Source organism: Medicago sativa, chromosome 8 (genome assembly GCF_051527215.1).
Source record: "Medicago sativa cultivar Bolivia chromosome 8, Bolivia_mono, whole genome shotgun sequence".
Classification (NCBI taxonomy): Eukaryota; Viridiplantae; Streptophyta; class Magnoliopsida; order Fabales; family Fabaceae; genus Medicago; species Medicago sativa.
Window position 1 is genome coordinate 39,479,766 of NC_140756.1, and position 19,149 is coordinate 39,498,914.

At 37.3% G+C, this 19,149-nt stretch overlaps 1 long non-coding RNA gene across 1 annotated transcript; it reads right to left on the reverse strand.

Moving 5' to 3' along the window:
* Positions 1–2,533: 2,533 nt before the first annotated feature.
* LOC146899026 (uncharacterized) lies at positions 2,534–4,374 on the reverse strand. The gene is made up of 2 exons (XR_015021941.1): positions 3,645–4,374; positions 2,534–2,790 (listed from the first exon to the last, which is right to left on the reverse strand). It is a non-coding gene; the product is annotated as an uncharacterized LOC146899026 (long non-coding RNA).
* Between the last annotated feature and the right edge of the window lie 14,775 nt (positions 4,375–19,149).

Here is a 19,149-nt window from a genome sequence, read left to right on the forward strand (position 1 = left end):
GAAGAACATTCGCCACGTCCAAGACAAAATACACAAACATTCACTGCTACTCCGACCACGAAGTTGATACAAGAACCACGAAGTTGCCGCCTCTATAAGGAGTTTTTATCCCTTAATAATATTCATACCTTTTTGACTTACGCCAGTCACGCAACTATACTGATATGAATTTCTTCACATAAGAATCCTATTAAAAATTCAAAACTTGTTGACAAGTTTAAACAAACACCATCTTAAATGGACCAAAATGTTACAACTAATGTCATACTATCACAATATTTACATCGTATTTTCGTCCAAGATTTTCAATACTCATATCATGCCTTAGCATCTTAAATCTTCAAATCAACACCTAATTTGTATCAACATACCATAACAAAAATATTTCGTTCCCCGGATCAACGTTTATCCTCACATGAACTCTTTATACTTTCCTTCAATAACCATGTGATGTCCCAAACAAGTCTTTCTCTCGTAAACTCCTATTTTCTTCTCAACAATCCATATCAATCTTAATCCATTTCAACTTTCGGGATTCTCATGAAATTCCATATCCAAAATATATGTTGAAACACTTCCATTTTCATCAATGTTCAACTATCAATGTTGCCCCCATCTCAGATCATTGGTTTCTTAACGTGCTTATATCACGTCTTGGTATACTTCACTAACTGTTTCATCATAGACGAAATCCTCATAACTCTACTTAGAACTCCTTCGTCCTACCTTTCTGAAACTCGTAAGTGCAACTTCAACATCCTCATGGATTTCCTACCATTATTCCTTACCAGACTTAAATTCTACCTGGTCAAATCCAAAATTAGTTTCCTTATATTCCCAAATTTCAGGTACACACTTTCTCCCGTTACATCTCAAAATATTACTCGGTCCAATCTTGAATTTTGTCGCGTTCTCTTAAACTATTAGGTTCCTCTCAAAGCATACCTAACTCCAAAAATTTACTTTACGGCTTTACGTCAAAGTACCACCGAAATCACATACTTCACTTATCTCAAAAACAATTGAAACTCCTGACCAAAATTCAACACTTGTTCAAGAACAACCAATCTAACCATGTAACAATCTGATAAGTGAAACACATTGTTCACACTTAGTCGTGGAATAAATCCTATTCAAGTTCCCTTAATATTCAATTCACTTCCACATCATCCAAGATGAATCACTACATATTAAGTCCAATGTATCTCTTGGTTCACCACCCCAAATCTAGCTGATAAAATCTCTAACTTAAGATCCAACCGCCTCAGGGTTATCAATCAAACCATCACTCTAACTTCACCCAAGCGTTCTAAATATTCAAACTATACTGGTGCTCAATAATCTTAACAGTCTACAAACTCGACACTTCAACAAAGTTCCACTGTTTTCTTAATTAATACTTCCAACTATTACCCAACAACTGAAGATAGCTCATGGATCCAAGATCGACTCCTAAAGTTTATACAACAACATCCAACAAGTTACACTCGCGCAACTGCACAAAGCCTCAACGGTCATTCTCAAACAACTTCGATACTTCCTATTCTCTTAGATCGTACAGAGGTCAACACCCATCTGCACAACACTTAGTTTCAAACCTTTCTCCTCTAGATGCCCATCATTAAAACGCAAGTCCCAAATCTAAACTAGCTTGGGCACCTTGTCTCACATTCCAAGGCAACTACTACCATCAATCCTTTACTTCGTGTTATGAAGTCCAATAACTTCAACACGCGGCACCTCTTTAGCTCCAAAACAAGCACCTTCGCTCGTATCCAAGACTTCACATTTGTCACAAATGACAGCTTTGCTTAATGCACCACCATGGTAGTCACATCACCTCACCAATTACCAACTCCATTCTCTTTCATCTTGAAATTCACCAAAGAATACATCAAATGCCTTCTTCAAAGTTTCTCGAACTTTTCTCTTTCCAAGACACCTTCCATCAATAGAGCGTTCACCGATCCCAACAAAACACTCGTGAGTGACTTCCAGTGGAGGCAGCTCCCAAACCTTGGTACTAATATGATCTCTTCTCAGTTCTAACTTACTGCAAACTTGTCCTCATTGGACCATTGCATCTAAAGGGGATCAAGAACAATCGTCGACGACAATCGACTAATGCTTTAGATTCTAACTACTCTTTCTACTAAGGTGCTAAAACACATTTCTCCGCATCAAGGAATAAACAACTAAATAGGCATATCATATTTGGCCCAAAGCAAAACAAAGCACAAAGGGACACCAAGCACTTATGCGTACTAAACCCGACTCTTGATCAGCTCAGGACACCCGACTCACAGCCCTTGAAGTAAATCTACTACCATGCTCTGATACCACAATGTAACAGCCCGATTTTCAAAACAAGAGTGCATTTTTTTTTCTTTTTAAAATAACTCAATGCCATGCACTAAAGGATTCAGGATCGTCTTTAATTTAAAATCAGAGTAAGTAAAACATTTTGGAAGCATTACCAACAATACAATCTGAATCAAATGTCACATTTTATAAACAATACTAGGCAATGAGCTTTTAATATCAAATCATGCACTGCGAAAGTATAAATTAGTGTTTGAGTATTCATTTCCCATGGTAGTATCATTTACAGCGGTGCCCAAACAAAAGAAGTAAAAATACATAAACATAAGACACCACAAGTAAAACATCTAAGCTGATCCTTAACTATGAACTGGGATGACATGGTACAAGATCCCACCAATGGCATCAAGCCTGACTGCCAAACAGCTACATCTCCAAAGCCTTTGCTATTCCAGCAAAGCACACTCCCTATTTGGATATGGGGCAAAGCCCGATCCACGAATTAATGTAAAGGGTCACGATCTAAAAACAACATAGTTACAAAAATACTGAAGGCATAACATACTAGCATGGTAAATAGCATCAACATAAACATTCCTCAATTAAAATATAATGATGCACAATTAGCCTAGCAAATGCAGACTCAATATGAGTGTGACACCTATCAGGGGTCGTCACATGAAACTGATTTCGGAATTGAATATCGCCACATAGGCCACCACAGGAGTGTTACATTCAAATGACTCTAGGATTGAATATCACCACAAAGGCCACCACTAAGGTGTTATCACCACAAAGGCCACCATAGAGGTGTTTTATTCAAATGACGCTGGACTTTGAATATCACCACAAAGGCCAGCACTAAGGTGTTATCACCACAAAGGCCACCATAGAGATGTTTTATTCAAATGACACTGGACTTTGAATATCACCACAAAGGCCACCACTAAGGTGTTATCACCACAAAGGCCACCATAGAGGTGTTTCATTCAAATGACTCCAGAATAGATCAAGCCATACAGGCTGAATAACGCCACAAAGGCTACACCACAAAGGCATGTATACCACAAAGGCTAGAAAATGCCACACATGCTAAACCATGAGGATTACAACTTTTAACATATCAATAGACATTTCATATATTTATTCACAAATCATATGAAAGCAAAGCACATCAACATATCATAATCACATTGACTGCAATCAAATCGCACATTGGGCAAACACATTCACTTAACATATTATATTCACAATACACACAATAGCACGTAAACCATCCAGGCATTTAAGTAACTATGGAGTTTCAAGAAAGTGCCCCTTACCTGAGCAAAGCATTCCTTACAACGTACTGCTCTACACTCGTAAGCATCTACAACAGGAACATCTCTAAACCCTCGAGCTAAGTATCCTAGCAGATACAATGACTTAGGTAAATATCGGCTCTAAAACATTCTACCCGTTCTAGGCGAAATTCAACTCACTCGGAAATATGATCAACTTCAATAATTCCAAAAACTTAAATAAAATGTTTTCCAAAAGAGCCTTCGTCTCAAAATCCTTGAAAATACTTTAAGTCTTATCATGACCATAAACTTTCCAAAAGTGAGTCCAAGAAACTCTTTCCCATCAGAAACTTTTATTTCAAATACTCAATTATACAAATCATTTTGTTGTCAAGACAAAATCTCAAAATAACAGTGTTTCTAAAACACTTCCAAACACTTCGACGAGACTAATTTAAATAGTATTCTTCCTTGAAATCACCCAAGAAAATATTTTCTCAAATACTCTAAGTCTTCTGAGAGACCTTAAAGATTTCCAAACAATTTGACAAATACTTTTCATGTTCAGGTGAATCCCAAAATATTATCCGTTTTGAAACATCTTTTCAAAACCACTAAAAAAAATAAGATAAAATGAATTTGACGAATTTTCGACAGAGTCTCCTTTGTGTTTACATCGCATACCAGAGCCTCTGGCTCAGTCAACCTAACACAAATTCACAGACAAAATATTTTCACCACTCAACAGTTCAAACATAAAAATATTCGAACTCTGATAGTGTCAGCAGTTACTTCCAGCGTCAGCTCAGACACATTATTTTTAAAAAATCATAATAAATTCATTCGTCGTCGGAACGTTGCAAACCATAGGTCCATTTCGACCGTCTCGACGACGCGAATCCACTTCTAAACTCATTTTCACAATTTAACAGTTTTAAAATGACGAAAATACCCTTGCACGGTTCAGCCCTTTCGTCCAGACAACATCTTTCAAAAACTAATCGGTTGAATCAACTTGTTTTCTCGTCTAAAGCATATATATCAAATAAAATTTACATTTCAACACTTTTCCAAGAACACTAAAATTTTAAAATGAACGGATCGTAAATTTTCTTTAAGATCTATACTCATACGAACTTACCCAACAACATTAATACATAACATCACGCAAGAAAATCGAAACTCGACACCTTACACCCACAAATGCTCAAAACCGAGATTTAAAAGAGGAAAACAGGGAGGAATGCCTCATCTATTGACTGTGAATCACGCGGGAGAAGATAGGAATCGTCAAGGGCTTCGTTTTGATATCTCGTTTGCGCGATTCGGACAAGGAACGAAGAAGTTACGGCCCCGGAACGGTGGAGGATTGTGGGGCTGCGGGTTTGAGAGAGAAGTGAGGAGAGAGAAGTGTTTTGTGATTATGAGAAAAAGGTGGTAAGACCTCCTATATATAGTGTTTTAGTTTTGGAAAGACACCGAACCCGGTTCTCGTGGTTTAAGGCACACGTAACTGATAAAGTTCTATATAACTCCGATCAACTTCTAACCGGTCCCAAACATCTTAGAATTCCTTCTTCACTCAAAAACTACTATTCATCCTTTAATATTTTCTTATCGGAATTTTTTTCAACAGGTATAGTATTCCTAAATTCCCAAAACGTCATCTCAATGACAAGTAAATTCCTTGAATGAATATTAATGACTCCAAAGGTCCAATAATATTTCATTTGCAGACGAAAACATATTTGATTCTACCCCGAATCACCAACTCACAAAAATGCTCAAGATTAAGGAAAAACAAAATCTTGGCATATCACATAACACAAGTCACAAAAACATAGTCATTCTTAACAACATCATGAAAATCATACTCAATCACCCAGAATAGAAAAACAATATATGTGAGTCATTCCTAGATCTCACATAACTAACTTGCTCTTCAAGTTTCCATTCAAAATAATAGTTTTGGAATCAAAATAATTTTTCGACAAAATGTCATTTATTAACAAAGAAAACATCAAAACAAAATACAAAGCCCTAAATTTAGTCGCAACTAAATTATGGGTCTTACATCGATGATATAATATTTGGTTCTACTAATGCATCTCTTTGCAAGGAATTTTCTAAGTTAATGCAGGATGAATTTGAAATGAGCATGATGGGAGAATTGAAGTTCTTCCTTGGAATACAAATTAACCAGTGCAAAGATGGAGTTTATGTTCATCAAACAAAATACACCAAGGAGCTTCTGAAGAAGTTCAAGCTGGAAGATTGTAAAGTGATGAACACTCCAATTCATCCAACCTACACCTTAAGCAAAGAAGATACTGGATCAAAAGTAGATCAGAAGCTGTATAGAGGTATGATTGGTTCTTTGTAATACCTCACTGCATCTAGGCTAGACATTTTATTCGGCGTATGTTTGTGTGCAAGATTCTATTCAGATCCTAGAGAATCTCATTTAACAGTTGTTAAGAGAATTTTCAGGTATCTGAAAGGAACAACAAATCTTGGACTCCTCTATAGGAAATCCTTAGATTATAAGTTGGTTGGATTTTGTGATGCTGACTATGCTGGTAATAGGATTGAAAAGAAATCAACCAGTGGCAATTGCCAGTTTCTGGGTGACAATCTGATCTCCTGGGCTAGCAAAAGACAAGAAATTATTGCTATGTCTACAGCAGAAGCATAATACATCTCAACTGCAAGTTGTTGTACACAACTACTTTGGATGAAACATCAGTTGGAAGACTATCAGATTAATGCTAACAGTCTTCTCATCTATTGTGATAATAATGCTGCTATTTGTTTGTAAAAGAATCCAATTCTACATTCAAGAGCCAAGCATATTGAAATCAAACACCACTTTATTAGAGATTATGTTCAAAAAGGGATTTTAGATATACAATTCATTGATACTGAACATCAATGGACTGATATATTTACTAAGTCTTTAACTGTTGAGAGATTTGATTTTATAAAGAAAAATTTGAACATGCACTTTGTGTTTGATTAGATTGCTTATCTCTAAATAGAAATTTAGGTTCTGAGGTTGTTCTAAAGCTATAGTCCATCAGAAGCTCTTTATTGAGGTTCTGAGGAAAATGTGCTTTTGAAGATGACATCAGCATCTGAACTTCAGAAGATGGATTTTGTGCTTCTGAATAGCAGAGTTAGTGGAAATGTTGGAAGTTACTTTTTGGTAGCACCTGTCCCACTAACTTGGCAGTTACTTTAAGAAACTCTGACATGGCCTAAGTGTGCTGGTGTATAACGTAAGAGGGCAATGATGTTTTATGCTTTGAATGTACTATCTCGCGCTCCCAACGTCATTAATGTTATGTTTGTTTGTTCCCTTCTAAATTGTAATCGTTTTTTTTTGCTAAAAACACTTAAACAAAAACACACACTACTCACTTCACAACCTACACTTTCTGATTTTAGACTGAATCTCTGCAAAAATATCATCTTTTTCAAAATCAAAACTTTAGAACCCTAAAATCTCATCAGCACCAAATAGCAACTTCAAGCTCAAATCAAGGAACCGCCATGGAAGTAGCTACTGGTGAAGCATACTAGAACAGAGGAAGAACGATGAAGCTAGAAGAACATGAAGTTAATGTCCAAGTGGAGAATCCAGTGGATTTTATCTCATTAGCTTATCATGGTTGTGAGCTCAGAAATTTCTTTCACTCACAGGACTTAGATGGTTACTTCTGCATGTTGAATGGTCCAACATATGAGAATTTGATTCAGCACTTCTGGGTTAGGGCTGAAGTGTATGATATTCATGCTGCTAGGTTGGAAGAGCATGAAAATGTTCTAATTGATCCAAGTCTGGAAGGGAAGACCAGATAACAACTTGGATTGAAACCATTCACCTGTACTGAAATTTGTTCAAGCATCATGGGAATCCCAGTTACTATCACAAAAGAAGTTATTGCAAAGGCAGTCAGAAGGGAAGCTGAAGGATCCTATGAAGAAGAACTGGATAGTAAGACAAGTCCTTGGATTGAGGTGGTGAACATGACTATGTTCAAGAGTACAATGAAAGGAAAATATAGTGATCTGAAGATGGAATACAAACTACTTCAGAAGATCATGACTGAAAATCTCCTACCTAAAGGTGGAGGTGGAGATCAACCTTCATTGGAGCCCAAAGTGTTCCTACATTTCTTCATACCTAAGGAGAAAGCAAATGTGCCTAAATACATCTTCAATCACATGATGTGGGCACTGAAGGAAAGCATGGACAATAACAGAAGTTGGATCCCCTATGGAAGATTGATGTCTGAAATTTTCCATCAAGGAGGAATTTTGAAGGCATTCAAGCAGTCCCAAGTGGTCAATGATCATCAGCTTGGCACAATGACTGGCAAAGTCATAAATGGTCGCACTTTGAGGAAGATGTTCCTGATCAAGAAAAAAGAATACACTGAGCTTAGCACATATCTTAAGGAATCATCTATTGTATCTAACTTAATGGATGATTTTCCTCCAATCTGCAGACAAGATCCTCCTGATGTAAGAGCTGCTTTTGTCTATGAGCATTGGCAAAGAACTGGAGAAACTATCAAGTATGATGATATTCCAGAAACAATGTATTGTGGTGCTCTACCTGTTGCTAGAAAGAGGAAGTCAAAGAAGAAAGCAACTTCAGAAGCTGATGATGATGAAGAAGCTTCTAAACTAAAGCCAAATAGGGCTAAGAAAGAGAAAGGTGTATCTTTTGCTCAAAAAGTTGGTTCTGACATACCAACTATTCAAGAAGAAGTTTAGGACTTAGAACTTAATAAGGTTCTGAGCAAAAGGACCAGAAGTGGCAAGACATTTGGCTCTTGACAATCCCTACCTCCTCAACCATCAATTCCTAAGAAGAAAAGGAACCCTAATGTAAGGAAATTGAAGGAATCTACTTATGTGATAGAAGAGGATGATCAGGTAGAAGAAGCAACTGGGTTTGTCACTAGAGAGATCCAAAGAAAGAAAGCTACAGATGCTGCTGCTTTGCAGAAAGCACTAGAGATTGCAGAAGACATTGAAGTTCCTGTTGAAGATTTGTTGAAGGAATCAACAGTTGAAGCTGCTCATCAGGTTATTGAGCTAATAGAGGATCTTCAACCATTGGTGAAGACTGGTGATATTTTGAGTGCTGCTGAAGAGACTCAGAAGGATGATGCTACTTGTTCAGAAGTTGCTGCTTCAAAAGCTACAAGAGGTAACACTGATTCTAATAACATCTCTGTAATAGAAGTAGAATCTAGTTTCAGCCTCCCATTCAACATCTGTTTTAACTCCCTCAGACATAGATGATATTCCATTAAGTAGAGTCTATGCAAACATACAAAAAGACCTATCACCATCAACCAAGCATCAAAAAAGCATGTTAATGATACATTTGAGCCTGCACATTCTAATATTCAAGAAAGAATAATTGATATGGCTTAAATGAGAGCTGATGTTTGTAATAGACTACCTGCTAATCATCCACTTAAACCTCTAATGATGAGCCTCTTCAATCTATACCTGTTGATGCAGAGTTTGTAGATGAATTTGCAGTGCCTGAGTCTAATATTCATGAATCATCATCATCTCATCCAAGACCAACTACCCAAACTTCTTATCCATCTGTCTTGGTTGAATTAACTAATCATTATTCTGGTGAATTTCCAGGATTTGAGCATAATCCAGAAAGAGCCTCAGAGATAGCTTCTGATGAAGCTGTTTCAGAAATCCCCCAACAACAAGAACCAAACTTACAAATGGTCTCAAATACCTGTACTGATCTGATTAATCACCCTGACAAATCATCTTCTTCTGAGAATCCTTGTTCCTTCTCAAAAGATTCTACATTTGTTATGCAACCTTTAAACATAGCCTTACCTTCAAAAACCTCTCTTATTTCTCAACCGTCTTTTGAACACTCTTCTAAACCTGAGTGTATAATTACATCATAAGAGAATGAGCAACCTTGCTCAGTTTCAAACAATGCTCCTGTTATTGAACCTACCCAACCTGCTAACAGCATGTCAATAGACTTACCCCCATCTTTTACTCAAACTTGTCCACCTGTCCAAACCACAAATGTCTCATTCCCTCCTACCCTTTTACTAGATTCTGTTATATTGCAAGAGGTGTGTGAGAACATTTTCAAGGATCTGAACAAGTTAGTGAAGACCAGGAACAACTTTGTACATGAAGAAGATTATATGAATGAATGGGGAAGATTGAGAGACAGAGTAGACTTTGTCATGAGTGAAATTCAGAAGATATCTTTTGAAGCACATGATAAAGCTCAAAACACTCTTAAGGACTGGTTCAAGGAAGTTGTAAAGAGCATGGAGGAAGTGGAAATCAAAAGAACTTAGGAGAAGTGCAAGCTTTACATATCAGACACTCCTATGTACTTGGATGCTTATGGTATCATCTCTTCTAGTGTACATTCTGAGAATCTGGATCTCAAGTGGTTGACTAAGCTGAAAGTTCAAACAGATTCTCCAATTCTTGAAAAGTTAAAGAATGATCCTGAGGTAGAGAAAGAGAATAAGAAGCTGAAGAGAGAACTCGTTGAGCAAAGATTGTTATTTGCTGAATACAAGAGGAAGACAAATGGTCAACTGGAAGAAGCAAGAATCAGAGAAGAAAATCTGATCAAAAGTAACAATGAATTCAAGGAAGAAATGAAGAAGCATTCAGAGACTACAAACAGCTTACTCAAAAACATGATGGATATGTTTCAAAAACAAGCCAAACCTGAGTTGCACACCCTTTAGCTTGTTTATCTTTATATTTGTGTTTTGATGAATATTTTGTGCTTCTGACCATGTTTATATTTCTGAACTTACTCTCCTTGCTTCTGAACTGATATTAACTGTCTTATCAATAGAATTTTTTCTCACTATGTTTTTTTCTCATCTCTTCTTTTTGTCTCTAATTTATCTTTTTGTTGATGACAAAATGGGGAGTAGATGTATAGTATTTATAGGCTCTGAGCCCCATTAATTTAATTCCTAAACAAGTTAAATTATTAGGACCTTCTTCTTATCTTTAGTCTTTTAATGTGAGATTATTCTGAGTGTTATTACGTTTTTAATGATGAATTTAATTAACATGGATAGAACTCAGGGGGAGCTTACAAAACTCACCTTAAAGTACTATTGGTCTCAGGGGGAGCTTACAAACCTCATACCCTTAAAGTCAACTTGTTAATTAGATTAACAACAATTGAACATTTTAAATACTAGTGTTTGTCATCATCAGAAAGGGGGAGATTGTTGGAACAAAATGTGTTTAACATTACCCTTTAGAGTTTTGATGATAACAAGGTATTAAAAATTGTCAATTGGATATGCTAATATTTGTTCAAGTGTGCAGGACCATAGACAAAAATTTTAGTGTCTCTTTAAAGCTTAGGTTCTGAAAGAACAAATGAGAGCAATGGAATCAACAAGAAGGAAGCTTGAAGCATCTGAAGGGAAGCGGTTCTAAAGACAAGTGTTCCTGAAGTGCTGATGTCGTCAGAAGCACCTCATCAGAAGCAAGATCACACAAAGCAGATTTCATCAGAAGTTCTGAAAATTATCAAGAGTTGAAGATCATTAGAAGATGAAAGAATTGGAGCTTAAAAGTTTGTTCAAGTGATTTAATCTTGCCCAACATTGCTGAAGACTGGAAGAATAATGCAACGACTAATTCAAATGGATTTGAAGGCATTGGATGCTTATTCGTTGCAGAGAGTTGAAAATGGACAATTGTACGAATTGTACAACCACTACCTCCAATACTCTATTTTTTCTCTACAACAGGACAAGAACAACAGATATTCCTGCACCAGTGTTCCTCCAAACTTGGAATGGATTTGAAATTGATCCTTCATAGGACAATAACCATATCAGGCAAAAGATCATTGGTGATTTGATCAAGCTTCAAACGACTCTTTTTTTATGTGCTGCCAATTTCACAACGTCTCTTTCACACCTCTATATAAAGGAGTGAAGACTTAGAGAATTGTAAGACTCAACAACAATTTACAAGCGTCAAAACTCTGCTGAAATTGTTCTGCATCAAAAGTTCACTTAGAATTTCTTAACAACTTTCATATCTTAGAAATTCTAGAGTCTTAAGAGTCTGTATCTGATTTGTATTGTGAACACCACTGATTATATATCAAGTGTTCAACCTCAAACAAATTTCTTTGTAATTCTGTTTGAATAGAAGTCTCTTGCAGTTGTGCTTGAGCATAGGAAGTCTCTTGATTTAGTTATTGAGCATAGAAAATCTCTTGCAGTTGTGCTTGAGTAGTTTGAAGTCTCTTGCTAGTTTTAGCAGTGAGCAATTGTAATCAGATATTACATTTGTAGTGAACTCTCCTTGGAAGTGCAAGGGGGACAGGACTACTTCCGGTTTGTGGGAGGAACCTATATAATTGTTTTGTGTCTTTCTTCTCTCTCTCTCTCTCTCTCTCTCACTGTTTTATCTGCTGCATTTAGAATCTGAACATCACTTTAGAAGCTGAACTCTGTCTGTTTCTGACCAGTGATTTCAGTAGGAGAAAACGAGGAAATAGCTAACACAATTCAACCCCCCCCCCCCCCCCCCCCCCGTCTTGTGTTTTTCTCACCTTCATTGTTTGTGGCTTTGGAAGAGATTGATGGAATAGTAGGCATGATAAATTGGGATGGTAGAATTTTCTAGAATTAGAGCAATAGATGAAAGAAACGGCAGAAGGAGGAATATTGAATAGATTGGTTGTAAGGGCATTATTAAATCACTAATTTAATATCACCCGTTGATTTTAATCCAACAGCTGACAATTAATCCTCTCATCTCTCATTATAACCACTCCTCTCATTTGAAACATGATATATATATATATATATATATATATATATATATATATATATATATATGGGTTTTGCTAGAAGCCACACATGAAGGTGTCTTTTAGCAAGTCACACCTCAAGGTGTGATTTCCACTTTTTAGTTATAACTTTGCTAAAAGACACCTTCATAAAATGTGTCTTCTAGCAAAACCTATATATATATATATATATATATATATAGGGATTTGCTAGAACACACCTACTAGTTTTTATATGTGGGAGTGTTTTAGCAAGCTACACCTTAAAGTGCATTTAAATATGTAAATTTTATTTCTTTAATGACAAAGTGATCATTAATACCACATTAAAAATATGGGTTGCAGAGATGGGTATGAGGTTGAAAGAATTGTAGTTAACGGTGAGCATGATGGTTCCTCTCTTTCCAATAGCTACTGCCAACAAATGTTGGTTTTTGTGTGTTGTTTATTTGGTTGAATGAATTTTGATTTTGTTAAATTTACTTTGCCCAACATTTGGTCAAGGAAGAAGAAGGGTTTGCTTTGGGTGAAAAAGGTTTCGTTTGCTATCTGGAAAAAGAAGAAGAATGTAATATCCCACTCGTCAGTAATGGGATATTACCAGTTAAACATGACAAAGGATTAATGTTCAAGGAAAGTAAGTATGGCAGAAAATGTTTATTACGTGATGTCAGTTAAACGTGAGTTAAGTATCAGAGTCATGCTAAACACGAATAAGGCGAAGGGAAAAATGGTAAAAAAAGCCGCAAGGGCTATTAAAGCCACAAGGGCCATTTTTCTTTCATTTTTACAAGTCTTTCTCTCTCTAGGTTTGAAACAAGAATTTTCTCCTCCTTCTTTCTAGGAATGTCGCCCCTTTCTCCCTCTCTCACTCCATCAATCCTTCCTAAACTCCTTCCATGAATGATTATCCAAAGGTTATGGAATTCACAAGATTATAGAAGCTTGGAATGACTTGGGTTAAGCTTGCCCTTCACTTTGCTCCTCAAGAGATGTGATCAAAGAGCTAGGGTTTGGTTTGGATTGGAAGTTGGAGCTATGTTAAGCATGTTTCAAGAATCATAGGTGAGTTCTTAGATAGCTTATCCTACCTTTGAGTTGTGTAATTTCTTGTGAGAAAGCATGATTATGTTAGTTTATGAAATTAAGGTTATAGAACCCCTTTGTACCATTTATGATCAAATGTTGTTAATTGTTGCCATGCATATGATATAGATTGTTTTTATGATGTTCTGGATGATTAGGATACATTAGAACACTTGAAATTGAGGTTTTTATGTCAAAAATATGATTTCTGAACTTCTGGACTGATGAATGCTTGCTTCAGCGTGCACAGCACGCTCAAGCGTGCAAAACGTCGTAACTACTAGTTTTGCACGCTTACAAGCATGCTTAAGCGAACTGGCACTCTTGGAGCACGCTTAAGCGTGCAGCCTCAGCACAACATTTTTACAAAATTTTCATGAGGTCCAGAAATGCCGTTCGAGGCCCGTTTCTTGCAATATTTTATTGAATTATGAACCCCTCAATTCCAAGTGACTAAAGTACGATTCTAAACAAGGGAAAGGCATGGCAAATTATTAACAATGGTTGTTGATGAATGATACCCAAGAGTGATATGATATGCAATATGTCCGGGTAGTGATAAACTAAGAAAGGGAATGAATGTAGAGCCTCGACATAGTTTGTCGAGAACTAGAATGCTAGGCATGAGTCCTATGTATGATAAGACGCGAACTGATTAGTGTATTCTCTTCGTACATGACCTAGAATGACCATGCAAGCATGTTAAGCTGCGAATAGATAAGCTAATCCCTTCACTATCAATGAGTATGTCTATGTATGAAGTTTACCGCTAAACGGGTAGATCACGGACCCGTGGTAAACGAGCAAGTATGTATAGGTTTAACTATTCATGTATGTATGATCAACACTATGATGTATGTGTAGTTTACCACTATTCGGATCGATTAAGGATCCATGGTAAATGAGTATGTAAGATGTAGGTGTCTTGGGAATGGGATAAGCTTCGCAAGGGGGGCCCGCACTTCATTGAGGGAGTCCGATGTGCCTTAGCTAGGTTTTCATCGGTCATGTATGGGATTGTACTCGAGGTTACTCCACCTGGGGCTCTCTGTAAAATGAACTTAGATAATATGTTTGTTCAACGCTAACATCTATGTATGCATGAATATGACTATGTATGATTATGATATGATGTTAGACATGTACAAGTTTATGAGATAGAGCAAGTTATACCGATTACGATCTTAGGTTTTCCTAATCGTCCGGTTTAAGATCGTGTCATGAATGAGCATGTGAAATCTTGATGCGTTTAACGTATCTTGAGCTAGCGGTCTTAGATCCCCTGTAACCGCCATGACACGTATGATGTAAGCAAGACCTATGACAAGTTTGAAGGTGAGAAAAACACAAGAAGGGGGGGTTGAATTGTGTTTTGAAAAATTCTTCGTTTCTCCTAAAAACTGAACACACTGATCAGAAGCTAAGTGAGACAGCTTCTGAAGTGATAATCAGAATCTAAATGCAGCGGAATAAAACAGAGAGAGAGAAGAAGAACGACACAAAGCAATTATACTGGTTCCTTCCACAATCCGGAAGTAGTCCAGTCCCCCTTGCACTTCCAAGGAGATTTCACTATGAGTAATATCTGATTACAAATGCTCAAGCACACAAGCAAGAGACTTCCTTTGCTCAAGCACACAAGCTAGAGACTTCCTTTGCTCAAGAACACAATCAAGAGACTTCCTGCTCAAGCACAACTGCAAGAGACTTCCTAACTAAACAAAATCACACAGAAAATTGTTTAAGGTTGAACACTTGATATACAATCAGAGGTGCTCACAATACAAATCAGATACAGACTCAATGGACTTAAGAATTTCTAAGATATGACTTTGAGACACAGAAATTCTAAGTGAATGCAGAACAATTTCAGCAGAGGTTTGGTACTTGTGAAAATCTTGTGAGTCTTTCGTTCAGCGTTCTTGCATTACCAAATCTCTAGGTCTTCACTCCTTTATATAGAGGTGTGAAAGAGACGTTGTGAAATTGCCAGCACACCAAAGAGTCGTTGTTGAAGCTTGATCTTTCACCAATGATCTTTTGCCTGATTTGGTTGTTGTCCTATGAGGAACCAATTTGAAATCCATTCCTTATCCAAAGGAACATATATGCAGGCGAGACCGTATTCTGGAGCTGTTTTCTTGTCTTGAAGCGTGGACACAAAACAGAGTAGTGGAGAACGTGGTTGTACAATTCGTACAAAGTACAATGTCAACGCTTTCGTCCAAATTGCAAGCACAAGCCTTCAAACACCTTTGAAATGACCGTTGCAAAACTCCACTAATCCTTTGTTTGTGTTTTCGAATCCAATAGATAGCTTTTGCATTGATAATTCTTCAATTCTTGAATCTTTTGCAAATCCAGTTGAGATTCAGCTTCTGGTGAAATAGCTTCTGATGAGGCAGCTTCTGGTGATGCAGCTTCTGATGATATGACTTCTGCAGCTTCTGATGATGCAGCTTCTGATGATATGACTTCTGGACTTCTTGTCTTCAGGAGCACTATTCTTACTTCAGAAGCGACTTAACTTCAGGAGCACTATCCTTACTTCAGAAGCGACTTAACTTCAGGAGCGCTTTTTCTCTTCAGTAACAAGTTGCCTTCAGGAGCGTCCAAGCTTCAAATTTTTGTTGTTTCCTTTGCTCTTTATTTGCTCATTCAGAACCAATGATGATGTAACTTTATAATTATGGTCCTGTACACTTGAACAAATATTAGCTAGTCCAATTTACAATTTTTAATACCTTGTTATCATCAAAACTCTTTAAGGTTCATTGTTAAACACATTTTGTTCCAACAATCTCCCCCTTTTTGATGATGACAAACAAAAGTATTTAAAATTGATCAATTGTTGTTAATCTAATTAACAAGTTGACTTTGGGGTTCTGAGGTTTGTAAGCTCAGAGTCTGAGGTTTGTAAGCTCAAACTCCCCCTGAGTCTGATAGTCTTTAAGGTGAGGTTTGTAAGCTCCCCCTAAGTTCTATCCAGGTTAATTAAATTCATTTTTCGCACAATAAAAATATCAGAGCTTTAAAAAAAATGAATCATTGAAAGAATTAACTTATAGATAAGAAGAATGGTTCAATTAATTTTACTTGAATTTTGATACTCCTTCTTTCGTTCATAACTTATACCAATAAGGTAAAAAAAAAATGATAGAAGGTTTTCAAAAATTTCAAATGCCATTAATGTTAATGGGGCTCAGAGCCTTTAAATACTTGTCACATATACTCCCCCTTTTGTCATTATCAAAAAAAATGAGATAAAAATAAACATAAAAGACAAAAAGATTTGAGAAAAACTCAAACATGAGAGAGTATACTTAAGAAATTAACTAAATAAATCAGACCAAAGTATATGAACATGAATATCCAAAAATCAGAAGCAGCTAAGCAGTCAGAATCATTTAAGCATTCAGAAGCATAGAAAAGTAAAACAAGATGGTTTCAGAAACAAGGACTAAGAAATTAAAACAAACAACAAACAAAAGATAACACTAAGGTGTGCAACTAAGGGTTGGTTTGTTGTTGTTTCTTCATCTTCTCCATTTCTTCAGTTTTTGCCTTCAACAATTCTTCAAGGTATTGTTGCCTCTGGAGAAGAGCCTGTTCCCTTTCCTTAGCCTCTTGCTGCTGCTGTGCCATCTGTTTCTTCAGAAGCTTACACAACCTTGCTTCTCTGGTCAAGTAGTCCTTTTCTGAGAAGAAGGGCTGGTTTGCCAGAAGCAGTGTAGAACTTCTTACTCTGAGATTCTGCTTCAGATGCTCCATTAACTTCGTGACAGAAGCTTCCTTGCTTCTAATGCACTTAGCCCTTATGCTTTCAATTAGCTCAGTTGCCCGGTTCTGAAGTGATGCCCAGGAGTCTTCATATGCGTTGGTAAGATCAATTGTCATCCTTTGATCCACCAGATTATGCATTTGACTAAGGATTGTGAGAAGCTCAGCATTAATATATCCAGATTCCAGGATGTTTGTGGGTGGTTGTTCAAGGTTTTCAAGATCAGAATCACTGATTTCCAGATCTTGAACAGGGTTAGGAACTGGAATGGTAAGGTGTGTTTGTGTGTTTGAAGATGAGGGCTGGTCAGAAGCAATGTGTGCGGTTAGGTCTTGGACATTGACTTGAGAGTTGTCAATATCCATGGGAGTTGGTTGTGGGGAGTGTTCAAATTCAGTTGGTGGTTGTTGTGGTGAAGTTGATGTTTGAGTGTTGAGTTGGGGGTCAATGGTAGCTATTGGTGATTGTGGGGGTGTTGTGGGTTTATGTGGTTCAGGTGTTTGTTGATGGGGGTTTTCTGAAACAACATTTTCAGAAGCAGCTGCTTCTGGAGTTGTTTCAGAGGCTTTTTCTGAGGTAGATTTGTCTATAGGTAACTCACCTGAGTAGTGGAGAGCAAGATTGTCTAAGACAGAAGTGTCTTCTTCTTGCTCAGTTGCTTGTGGTGAAAGGGGTGAAATGGGGGTAGAGGTGACTGGAATCTGGATTACCTGAACTGCAGGGCCAGCTTCAGAAGAGATCTTCTGTGGACCAGCAGCTTGAGGAACTACTTCTGAAGTTCCATCTCCTGGAGCATCCTCCATAATAATCATCATTTCTTCTCCCTCGCTGTCTTCAGTAGTCTTACCAGCAATGGCTCTTACTTCAGCCAATTTCTCTTTGAAGAACCTATCACAGTCTTCCAAACCCAAAGCCTTGAGCTTTTCATCTCTTTGATGAATGTATTGTGCTTTTAGTTCCTTTTTGTCTGATATAAGATCAGAAGTACGTTCATCTGCCATCCTTTTCCTTATTGGAGTCATCTCAACCATAGGACTCACAAGTTGAAGGGGAGCCTTCTTCTTCTTTAGCTTGGGATCAGCCTCTTCTTTCTCTATTTCTTCAAGAGCTTCCTGCAGCTGCTCTTCGGTGATTACCAAATCTGCCTTACCTTTTCTTCTTTTCTGAGGAATAGAAGCAGCACCAACCTTCTACATCTTTCCTTTGTCCTTGATAGAAACAGGTTTAGCTTCAGATTTAGCAACTGCAGCTTCTGACTTAGTACAAGTTCTGGCCCTCTTTCCTTTAGTAGGAGCAGCATCAGATTCTGAACTAGTTCTGGCCCTCTTCCCTTTAGGTGCATCAGAAACAGCAGCTTCTGACACAGCAACTGCCTTGGCCTTCTTGCCTTTCCCTTTAGCAAGAGCAGCTTCCTCCTGAGAACTCGCATCTTCCTCCAAGACGTACTCAGCTACTAATCTAGCCAAGTGTTCAGGATTACTTTCCTTAACTATGGAAGGAAAGTCCCTGATAATCTCAGATTCTTCTGTGGTCATCTCCAACCACTTCTCATCTTTAGGAGCTATCTTGAATAAGTGCATAGAATGCAATGTCTTGCTACTGATAGTCTTCTCTGTAGTAGAAACTTCGAAGCATTTATCAGAAGCATCCCTTGTTCTTCTCAATAAATCCAGCACTCTCCCTTGATAAAAGATCTCAGAGAGCAATCTTCCATAGGGCACTTGTTTCCTTCCTTTGACTGTGCCTTCATTAATAGCCCAGCAGAGATGATCCAATACATATCTTGGGAAGTTTATCTTTTCCAGATTGGTCAT